Consider the following 12,303-nt stretch of genomic DNA (forward strand, 5'->3'; position numbering starts at 1 on the left):
CTGGCACAGGACACCACCCTGGCTGGACAGGGCTCCAGGCTTACCTGGTTGGTATCTCAGGTGCCCAGAGCCACTAGTGGTTCCTTTTGCTGTTTATTTCAGTTGAACATAAACCATAAAATTCCCGTGTTGGATTTTGTTCACTTACACCGTTTCCAGTAAATCCTGTCTTCTTACCCCTCTGTCTCCTCTTCCTTAACAAATTTATTCTCCATCTCCATCACTTCCCCGTACCTGTACCCAGAAAGCTACAGGAGGAAACAACAAAACCCGACAGATGGACCATTGCTTGAGCAACACACATCAGAGGAGAAAGAGGAAGGTTACCAGGAGCAGACTCAGGCTGCTGTGACCCGTGTCCAGGCTCTGGCTTCTCAGAGAGACTCATTCTCCCTGGTTTGGCGGGAAGCCATTGTTTCCTAATTAAGTTTATCATCCACCTTTTCCCAACTTCTTTAATTCTGAAATACCTTGTGTGTTGCGTACACCTTATTGCAACTGCACTGTCTTAGTGGCTGGTCATTTCCTCATCCAGGTGGAAGTAGAGTGAGCAGACAAGGAATGTGCTCATCTGATTCGGAGAATACCCTCACTGCTCAAGGATATGGCCGTGTCCCGGAGAGACAGAAAAACACACGCAAACCCAGTCAAAATGGTGATGCTTTCTTACAAACAGGAAAAGAGCCAGAAATAGGTATTTTCCAGGACTTTGGGCTTTCAGGAAAAACAGGACAGTGTTAGAGAAAACCTAGCCTCGCTTGGAATGTAACTTCCCAAGAGGTGTGGCTATTCTGAGTTCTGTGGCAGTTTTCTGGATACTGACAAGTCTTGCTGAAGGAGGCAGTGAACGCATCAGGAAGATGCTTGAACGTGACAACACAGTGTAGGGAAGGAAGACAGGCAAGTGACCTTGCTTAGTGCCAGAAAGTGCAGCTTATCAGGATCTGGTCATCTTCTGGCTGGAGCTGGAAGACAGATGGAGATGTGGAAGGGGACTAGGGAAGAAAATTATTCCCAGCAGCTGATAAACTAAAAAATGACTTCAATTGCATATTTAATGATACAGAACCTAGATGATGAGCATGATTAGCCCAATACACCACAAATATTTTGAGCCACATGGTGTGTTTTATGAAAGCTTCCCCTTCTATTTCATTCTGAGACTGTCCACGAGGTTGACACAATCTACATTTCACCTACCTAGAAACAAGAACTATGATAAGAAGAGTCTTTATCACTATTTTCTCAGACTATTTTCTTCCATTCTATTTTGCTCTTTATCTCCATGGGACAAACCAATCTTTCTCTCAACCTGAATACTACTGAGGCACGAGATTTTTGGGTTAACCAAACAGAGAACACAGTTCTGCTATCATGCTATACCAAAAGCTATGAATACACTGATTCTGCTCCAGCTACAAGCTAACAAGTCCACCTGCTATAGTTTAATGGATCTTGGAAGAAGTAAGAACTTCCTGGGACAGGATTTTGCTATTCACGGTACAATAGGCAACCACAGAAGTGTTTCCCAGTGGTTTCCCAGGACCTCAAGTCTCATGGATGTAATGTGGGTGGTCTCAGATGACACCTCCATTAGTAAGTTGCACTGCAGGAAAGCAATCATGAGCTTTAGGAACTCAAATGTTCTAAAAACAGTTTCCAGAGGGAGACATTATATTTATTAATCTGTACTTGAATTTCTTTGATGTGAAAGGAGACATCTATCTTCCAAAGCTATGTACTCATTATACAGATGTTTTTGAAAAGACCATTCAGACCAAAAACTACCCCAGGTCTCTGCTTGCAGGTTTTAGACAGAAATACATGAGAGCCCATAGAGAATGATCTCCCAACGGATCCCCAAGCTTCTCACCAACTTCATCGCACCCCGTCCCACCCTCACTGTTTCCCACAGGAAGCTCCACTATGCCTGAGCCCAGCCCCATTTACACTGCGCCTGCTTGCTTCCCTATGTGCCTCTGCACTTTGACTAATGGCCCTTTAGTGCCTGGAACCCTATCTTTCATCTTGGCATTGGCAGTTCCAAATAGTACTTGATCCTCAGTGAAACTCAACAAATGTTTGTCAAAAAGAGTTCCTTGATGGCAGAGGCTGTATCCTATATATTTTTGTATCATAAACTCTGCATCTCAAATAACTTGTCTCACATAGTGCGTCTTATTACCATACTAAAATCAAGTGAGTAATGGTAACTTTATTGGCCAGATAAAAATGCTCAGTCCTCTAAACTAGTGGTTTCGAACTGAAAAATAAAAATAAAATTGCCCTATTAAATCATGATTGCATTTCACAGCGACATCAATTTGAAAAGCAAAGTAAATTTATATATTATACTTTTCATTTAACTGAGTATCTTTTTCATATATTTTATAATTTCTGGCACAGATTATTTTTCAAGGTATCCAAGGCTTATGTATTTTATCACATTTAACTTACAGGAATAGTGTTTCTATTTGCAATAAAATATGTTCACACCAATGTGTCTCAAAACCAACTTTTATTTTCTCACTTGCATGGAGAGGTGGTAACGTGAATTGTTTCACTTCCCTTTTAATTCTCTTAGAAGAAAAACAGCAATGAGTGACAGTTGCAGCAATGGCTTTTCCTCTCTGCTTTTGGGATCTCACATGGAGGTGTGGGGGTCGCAGGAAGCTCCTGTCTCAGGGAATTCCAGTCATATTGGGTCTTCTGACACTTCCAGGAGTCCTGAAAATCTGGATTTTATATAAAATCTCATAATTTGTATTTACTGAATATTTGTTCAGGGGAAAGCAAACACTGCACAGCCTTCTCAAACCAGTGCTATCCTTGGTCTACTGCCTTTGAGACTATGCGGAATGCAGGAGATAACAAACCTAATGCAATTTAAAGGTGGACCTGGGAACACTGAACAAAAGGATGAGGTGTCTACATTGCATGCTCTGTGCAGAGAAAAGCATGCTATGATGCATAAACATTGTTGAATGATGAGCCTCAGACTCTGCCCTAAAGAGGCTCACAGTCTATTTTTTTCTGTTCTATTTACTGACTTCTGAAGTGCCCTTTCTAGAAGCACGTTTCTGGGTAAGACTTTCAGACAAAGTTTTATGACCAGAAGTTGTTCTTATTTCATTTATGAAGAACAGGCAAATAGCAGTCTGGTACAAAACACAGCACCCCAAGCACCAATGCATGCACAGGGTCAAAGTGGCTTCTGGAAGAGAAGATTAGCACTGTGGACAGAAGAAAGAATCAGGGTTAAGAGGAAATCCAGCTCCATCTTAGAGCTGCAGAGCTCTGCTGCACAGTACATGTCTGGCACTTTGTGTTGTTTCTGAGAAAAGCTTTCTATCTCCACCCACTGAGCTCAGGAAACGATCCTCAATATGGATGTACACAGAACGGAAGCTTTGAAATCAAACAAATATGGCTCAAAATCTGGCTTTTTTTGCTGTAAACTGAGTGGCACTGGTCAAATCATTTCATATCTCTAAACTTCAAAGTCCTCATCTACGAATTCTGCAAGGATACAAGACCTGAAGAGAAGCATTAGATTGGAATCCGATGCGGAGAAGGCCCAGCATGTGTGGACAGAGTGCAGGCCGCAGTGAGGCAGCAGTTTGCAGGGTGCGAGGGAGGAAAGAGGACCACGAGGGAAAGCAGAAGGCAGACATCCTAGCATGGCACTGATGTGAAGCCGGGAGGCAGGCGCAGCCCAGGGGAGGAGAGAAAGCAGACGAGAAGCAGGTGACAGAGGCAGTGGAAAGACTGTTCTCACCTCAGCCTGGAGCCCTTTCCTAGACCCTGGTGGTAAAGAAGAAACTAGTGCGTTTTCACTTTCACTGATTCATACCATTGGCAAAATTCCTTAGAAATACTTAGAAAACTACAGCCTAGAAATAAGTGTTAAAATAAATTTATAAAATCTAGATTCTGATATATATTCTTAGTCTTGTGAAGTCAGTATAGGTAACTGTAGCCTTTAGACTACTTAGGCTTCTCAGGACTGACTATAGTCTAAAAGACTTTGACAACAAACTCCTGAATAAAACTAAACTTCTCCTACCTTAACAACTAATTCCTTTGTATAGGACGATCAATCACTCTTCATGTCTGCTGTGTGGAAAATGGGAATTAATTACATATTTATCTTCCTTCTTCCCCTCCAAGAAAAAATGATGTGAAATTTAAGGTAGTACATAAAACTCTTTTTTTGTATCTGGAATAAAATGTGTAGTAGAAACCCCAGGCTGCCTGTATTAACAATACACGATCATTTTATACAAGATAAATGGATAATTTGTTAAGATTGTTGTCTGCACTGCTCTGAAAAAGAAAGCAATAGCATACCATCATCTTGATTATGTTTGAGAAGATGGGAAAAAACAATTAGAAGGAATCTTTTACAATTTTGTATTACTGTGGATATTGGATAGTCCAGAAACACAGATCTCATTACACTAATGTTAATGGTAGGAAGTGAACCCTTTCACTTAAATTTTCAAAAGCTACTAACAGAGTGTTCATTTTTTTTTAAGATGTTCAAAACTATGTTCTGTTGCACCCCTGTGGTAACGTCATCTCTTGATCCAAAAGATTTTTAAAAAGCAGCATCAAGGTTACTCATGAATAATAATAAATAATTATATATGTACAAGTTTAAAATCTCCTTCTGGAAAAGAGTATGAAACTTAGAATACATAAATATTAAAGTAAACCCTTTACAATTTCTAGCCTTGAAGAGCGAAGCAGAAAGAATTAGAATCTGACCCTAGATATTGATTAAAGGAGGAAAGCACTCAGTATTGTAAACTCTGAATTTATTATCAATTTTGCTATATATTGTTAAAATATCAACTATTTTGATCACCTATAAGACATTTATACTATTTCATAATTTTAACTAATATATTATTTTCAGACATGGAATTTATGGACTGAATATTTTTAATTCACAGTACTCAGTGTTAAAGAAAGAAAAGCTTGTTTTGAGTGGCTGTTTGCGAGGTTTCCACTCTGACCCACTGACCCCATTGCTTTTTGGCCTGTGTGATGCAGCATATCATGGCAGGGCACATGGTAAAGAAAGTGCCACCTCATCTCTGAAGCAAGCTACTGGCAGAGAACACCACTGCACCACTCTTCGCATCTCTAAGGGCCTTTTGAGAGGGCCTTATTGTTAGCAAATTAGCCACTCTGGAGATCAGAAGATGTAGAAGAACCACTTCACTGAGTCCTTAAGGACACCCTGCCATGGGACTGAGTGGCAGAGAGACCATAATGGAGAAGTGCCAGGCCAGATGCTGACCTCCTCCCACAAAGATTTTTAAGCAGCAGAGAGCTCTGGTTGCGAGGCTACTGTGGTTGGCAGTACCACTGTTTGTGGTAAGGAGCAAGATGGAGTATGTATAATCTTCCAAGGGGGCTGGTTCTGAAAGATCTGGGTTCAAGCCCACAAGACCACTTGGTTTCCCCGTGCCTCTCTTAGCACAGAACTCGGGGGTCTGTTTGTTTGCACAACCTGTCCTTGTGCTCAGGGATACCCCTCTGCTTGTTCCTTTGCCACAGACACAGGCCCCCTGGAGCAAGGGAGGTGCCATGCCAGCCCATACGTCACAAACCTTCTTGAGGTTGGGATGGCTTGAGGTACACAGAAGGAAAGAGACTCTAAAAGCCTCTGGTGTGAATACAGCCCCAAACTGGCAGCCTATCACTAATTGGCCCCACCTAGTCAGAAAGGTAGGGCAGAGCTCTGCATTCCCAGAGCAGCAGCCCAAAGTGAGTGTGGAAAGGAAATAGATTGTGACTCACTATCATTGTGCTATATCAATGGATTCCAATACTGGAATCCATTGTCTGTTACCTACAATCCAATACTGGAATCCAGAAGTTAACTTAAAAATCCCTGGAATCAAACAAAAATGGAAATAGAATCAGAGCTATCACAAAGGCCAGTCTAACAAAGGACATTTATAGTTATGAAGTAATTGTATCAGAAAATAGGAGAGATCTTGAAAGTTAAAAGCCTAATGACTCATATTAATTAGAAAAACCATGATCAAACCAAAAACAAACACAATAAAAGGACAAAATAATAATGATCAGGACCAAAATCAATTAAATGGAAGACTAGAAGAACAATGGTGTATACAGGTTCAATGAAAGCAAGAGCTGGTTCTCTGAAAAAACAAACAAGATTGATAAGACTTGAGCCAAACTAATCAAAAGAAACAGAGGCCAAATTGACACAACTAGAAATGTTACAATAGACACTATTAACTCCCGATTAGAGACTATATCAAAACTTCCTATTCTTTTTTTATTAATATGCATTTGTAGTACATAATGATTACATTCCATGTGTGGAGTCATTATAAGCACACATAACACATATTAATTTCTTTTGAAGACCAATATTCTAATAAATAACAGAAGCTAAAAGAAACAGATGAATGTCCAGACACATGTGACCCAACCAAACGAACTGAGAGGATATTTTTAAATACCTCTGATAATTAAGCCTCATTGTCAGTTTGACTGAATTAAGAGTCAGTTGGAAAGGTGATTGCATTACAGGTGTGCTATCCTCATTGGTGGGTTAATCTACTAATGTTCATAGCTAAATTTGCTGTATGACATAGGGCTCAGTTGGCGGCAGTTCATGTCCTGGGGGTTGTACCTTTGGAGGGTATGTATCTCCCTAGCATTGGACCTCTGCTCTGTTTCCAGGTCACTGTAAGATGAGAAGTATTTCTCTGCTAGCTCCTCTGCCATAATGTTCCTGTCTTGTAGCTAACAGACAATGGCTGAGTCTGCGGACACTGTAAACCAAATAAAATATTTTCTCCTTTAAATTGGGGGTATATTTTGGCACAACAATGAGAAATTTGACCAATATAAAAGCTAAACAGATTAATAATAAGCAATGAGATTGAAGCAGTATTAAAACAAGCTCACTGCTGATTTTTACCCAACATTTAGAGAAGAACTAATAACAGTATTCCTCAAACTATACCATGGAATAGAAAGGGAAGGAACACTTTGAAACTCCAGTCAATATTACCTTCATACTGAAATTGTACGAGGACACAACAACAACAAAAAAGAAAGTCATAAATTAGTATTCTTGATGAACACAGTTGCAAAAATCCTTAATAAAACACCTTTAAATGTTGAGTAAAATTCAACAACACAATAAACAGATACAATGATCAAATAGATTCACATTCATGGATGCAAGAATGGCTGAACATATACAAACCAATAAACGCAATACACTACAAAAATAGAATCTAGATTAAGAAATCAAATCACCTCATTTGAGACAAAAAAGTCTTTAAATTTTTAAAAACTATATCATAGTAAAAGACATAAAGATTGTGAGTAAAAGGATCATATCTCAGTATAATTAAGGCTATCTATGACAAAGTCACTTACTGGGAAATAGCTGAAAATATGACCTTTAAAATCATTAAGAAGTTAAGGGTTCCTCTTCTACCACTGCTGTGTATTATATTACTTGAAATTTGAACCACACCAATTAGGCAATAGAAAGATATAAAAGGGGCTAGCAACAGCAAAGGAAAAAATCAAATTATCCTTATTTGCAGATGATAGGATCCTATATTTAGAGTACCTTAATGGCTCCACCAAAAGTAGTCTAGTGCTGATAAAATAACAAAATAGCAGGAAAGAAAAACAACATTAAAAATTCAATAGCTTTGCTATATGCTAATAAGCAACTGTCTGAAAGAGAAATCAGGAAAATAATTCCATGCATAATGGCTTCAAAAAATAATATCTAGGAATTAGCCTAACTAAAGAAGTAGAAGACCTTTACAGTAAAAACTACAGAGCACTTCAGAAAGAAATTGAAGAAGATACTAAAAGACCGGAGGATGCCCATGTTTGTGGGTCAGTGGAATTAATGTAGTAAAAATCCCACATTTCCAAAAGAAATCTACAGATTCAATGCATTTTTCAATGAAATTCAAATGACACATTTTGTAGAATCAGAAAAAAATATCCTAAAATTCATATGGACATAAAAAAGACCCCAAATAGCCAAAGCAATCATGAGCAAAAAGGTAATAATTGAGGCATCACAAGATTAAACTTCAAAAAAATACCACAAAGACACAATATTGAAAACAGCATTGTACTGGCATAAAGATAGACACATAGACAAATGGAACAGAATACACAACACAGAAAGAAACCCATGCAACTATAACCATCTGATTCTGGATAAAGGAGCCAAAACAATAAATAGCACATGGGGAAAAAGACAACTTTTAACAAGTGCTGAGAAAACAATATCCATATGTAGCAAATTGAAGCCAGATCCTTATCTCTAGCCATGAATAAAAATCAATTCAAAATATGTTAGAAACCTCGTCACAGGACCTGAAACTTTGGTGCTGCTGGAAGAAAGCACATTGAAGCCATATGTATGGGTAGACTTCCTGAATAGGACTTTATAATATAGGGGGAAAGGCAAAAATCTGCAAATGGGATTATATTAAATTGAAAAGTGTCTTAACAGTAAAGGAAACCATAGTGTAAAGAAACAGGCTACAGAATGAAACAAAATCTTTGAACCTACTCTTCTGATGGAGATTAATTTCTGAAATATAAAAAAATTAAAAAACATAACTTCCCAATTGTCTAGTCAATAAATGGTAAAATGAATTAAGAGTGTATTTCTGGAAAGAAGAAATACAAATGCCTAATAGGTACATGAAACATTCAGCATTATTAGCCACTAGGGAAAATTAAAACTCCATTGAGATTACATTTCACCCCAGGCAGAATAGATGTCACCCAGAATACAAAGATCAATAAATGCTGGTGAGGAAGTAAAGAAGAAGCAACTCTTCTACACTGCTGGTGATCATGTGAATTAGTACAGACGCTATGTGTATCATTATGGAGGAGCATCAAAAAATTAAAAATAAAGCTACCATATGACCTCTTTATACACTGTTTAGTATATACTTGGTGATTCTAAAGTCAGAATATCATAGGGATATCTGAATATTTGGGTTTATTGTAACACAATTCATAGTAGTTAACATATAATATGAATGCTTATCAATTTATGAATGAATGAAGAAAACATGAGCTACATATATAATGTACTAATATGTATGTATTATTGAACCTCAGAGAACAAAATTATGTCACTTGTAGGAAAATTGATAAAATTGAAGGGTTATCTTGTTAAGCAAAATAAGCTGTATAATCTAAAAAAAGATGGCATAAAAGTATCAGGTAGCCTAGGATTCCAGGAAAGTAAGAACAGGGCAGATTGAGGATGAGGAAGAGAGAGTATTGGGATGGATATGATCAAAATATGTTACATGCATGTGTGAAAATATCACATTGAAACTCAAAAATTTTGTAAGAAATTTGTAAGAAAAATGTACTTTAAAAAGAAAGAGAAAAAATAACAAAGCACTAAAATTTTAAATGAAAAGAATCAGTAATAGGGTCAATTTAAAATGATTTTAAAGAGTTATTGTCCAGTATGGCAACTCACAAAACTAAAAATGAGATGACCCAAGAAGTAGAATATGAAAATATTATTGGTGAACTTGCTTCTTCTGAGGCCAGAGAATTGCAATATGTTTTGGTTTCAGTTCAAGTAAAAAATTTAAACTGAAAATAATACACAGTTTAACAACACAAATGAGAAAAGAAATTAAGTGGATCAATTTCTATAGAAAAACTAATAAATAATTGTGCCAGAAAAAAAGAGCCAGCCTGGATCATTTTATAAAAAAGTAATATATAAATATAAATATAGACAGTTAACATTTGCTGTAGTGGAAGGGAAGGCTTACTTCCTGCAGGCAGCCAGCATGGACAGGGAGACACAGCCAGATACACCCTGTGCTCCTGCAGGCTGCCATTGGAAACTCTTACTTCCTTCAGGCAGCCAATGCCCACCAGGAGAATCAAACAAACATGCCCCTATGTGCCTGCCACCATCTGAAGAGCCCTGGTGTAGACACCCAGGCTGAGAGAAGAAACAGCCACCACACACCCATCGCCATTGGGGAAGCCTCAGTGTAGCTGCATGAGTCTGGAGAAGACTTCTCCATCCCTGCTTTCTCCCTGGGAAACTGGATTCAGAGAAATCCAGGTGCCTGTCCCGTTCCTCTGCACCATGGAGGGGCAGCCAGTGTGGGAATTCCTGGGACCCCACAATTGACTTGTTGGGAAAAGCCTAGAAAAAATTTCAAGATGAAGGAGCAAAAGATAATCTCAGAACACCATCCCACACAGAACATGTCTGGGAGATATAGTAGTAGAATAAAATGGAAGTCACACACTTGAAATCTCAGAGAGGACAGCACCAGAAGTAAAGAAACAACGTCATGAGACTTTAAAAGTAATCAGATCAGAAATAATATCTCGAGTAAAAGAATAAATCACGAACAATGAAAGGATTGCTCCTTTCTAAAGAAGGAGCATCTAAGGAAGACATAGTTTAAAAAAGAACATAGGAAATGATTGAAACTTTGAATGAATAATATAGGAAGGAATTACAATTCATGAAACAAGAGTCAAAGAGACATGGAGGAAATCAAAAAGTCAAACAGTTAGAAAGAGAATAAAGACAGACTGTCAGACACTGAAGCCAGGACTGCAGCTAACAATTGTGAAAGGAAAGATCTCTTAAAAACAACAATGAACCAACTCCCGAGATCTGGCCATGGGGGGACTCAGGCACCTTACTCACCCACCCTCTTGATAAGCGCCTGCGGCGAGGGCCAGGAAAACCAGAATTCCAGAGATCTGGCCATGGTGGGACTCAGGCAGCTTATTCACCCACCCTCTTGGCAAGCACCCGCGGTGTGGCCTAGGAAGAGAACCATTACCTGTGAGCCTACTGCCACATGGGCTGAAAATCAAGCACCCTTCCCCCTCCCACCTCCCACCCCACCCCCCATAGCTACTGGGGATCAATGCCTCAGCATCTCTTGGGAGGATGACCATATGCAGTATAGCAAATATGGGGGATTTCCGTCTATCTTCTGTTTGAAGGCAAAGGTTGTTTTCACTGTTTTGTTTTTTTATGTTTCTTTTGCTCTATTCAGTACTCTCAACTGGTTTTATAATGTTCTATTTTTGGTTTGATTTTGCTATACCTAATTCACTGGACAACTATTGTGAAGTTAAGGAGATATACCATAGTACCTATTACTACTATCCCAGTATCCTACTGTGAAATCTTATACCAATTTCACTACATTGTCTCAATTGGGTTTGTTTTGTATTGTGCTGATGCATTTTTACTACTTTCAAAGTAAAATTAAGAAAAAAAAGAATTAAAAAAAAAAAAAACAATGAACCCGGACATAGCAATTCAATGGCTGCAAGATGACACAAAGAAAAACAATTTAAGAATGATAGGTATCATCAAATAAGCAGGAGTCAACAGAAATGAAATAAAAAGGCTATTTACTGAAGTAATACAAAACTTCTCAAACATGGGAAAAAGATCTGGCACACAGTTAAGTGAGACATATAGAACTCCAACTATGTCAAACTATAAGCCAAAATAAGTCTATACCCAGACATTTAATAATAATCATGAACCCAGAAATTCAGCACCAGAACAGAATATTAAAAGCTGTTAGTGAAAAGAAACAGATCATCTATAAAGGAAAATCTATCAGAAGCATGGCAGATGTGTCAACTCAAACCATCAAGTCAAGAAGAGTTCAAAGTGAAGTGTTGAAAATCCTAAAAGAAAACAACTTCCAACCCAGATTGATGTACCCTACAAAACTATCTTTCAAAGCTGATGGAAAAATGAGACACTTCCATGATAAAAGAACATCTGAAGGAATTCATGAAACCAACAGTACAGAGAGCACTGAAGGATAGATAGTCTTGAGAAAGAAAGATTGACCGTGGTTCCAGGAACAGCAGCAGAGGAGGACTGCCATGCATGCCGGTTGTAACCATTAATGTAGACGGTCTTAATTACCAATCAAAAGAAACACAGGGAGAGGGGATCAAGAAACAAGACCCAACAGTATGCTGTATTCAAGAAACACATTTAACTTGAAAGGAAATTCATAGACTGAAAATCAAAGGCGAGAAAACAATTGTTCCACACAACTGGAGTCCAGTAAAAAGCAAGTAACTTGTCCATCAACTAAAGAAAGGAGAAGATACGGTATTTTCATACAATGGAAAGCTACTCAGCTATAAAATAAGATAATCTTGAGACTCTTGTAGGTAAATAGATGCAACTGGAGATCATGCTTATGGGTGAAATTGTTTGGA

Source organism: Cavia porcellus, unplaced genomic scaffold, assembly GCF_034190915.1.
Source record: "Cavia porcellus strain 051 isolate PalLab524CR breed Dunkin Hartley unplaced genomic scaffold, mCavPor4.1 scaffold_22, whole genome shotgun sequence".
In the NCBI taxonomy this organism is placed as follows: domain Eukaryota; kingdom Metazoa; phylum Chordata; class Mammalia; order Rodentia; family Caviidae; genus Cavia; species Cavia porcellus.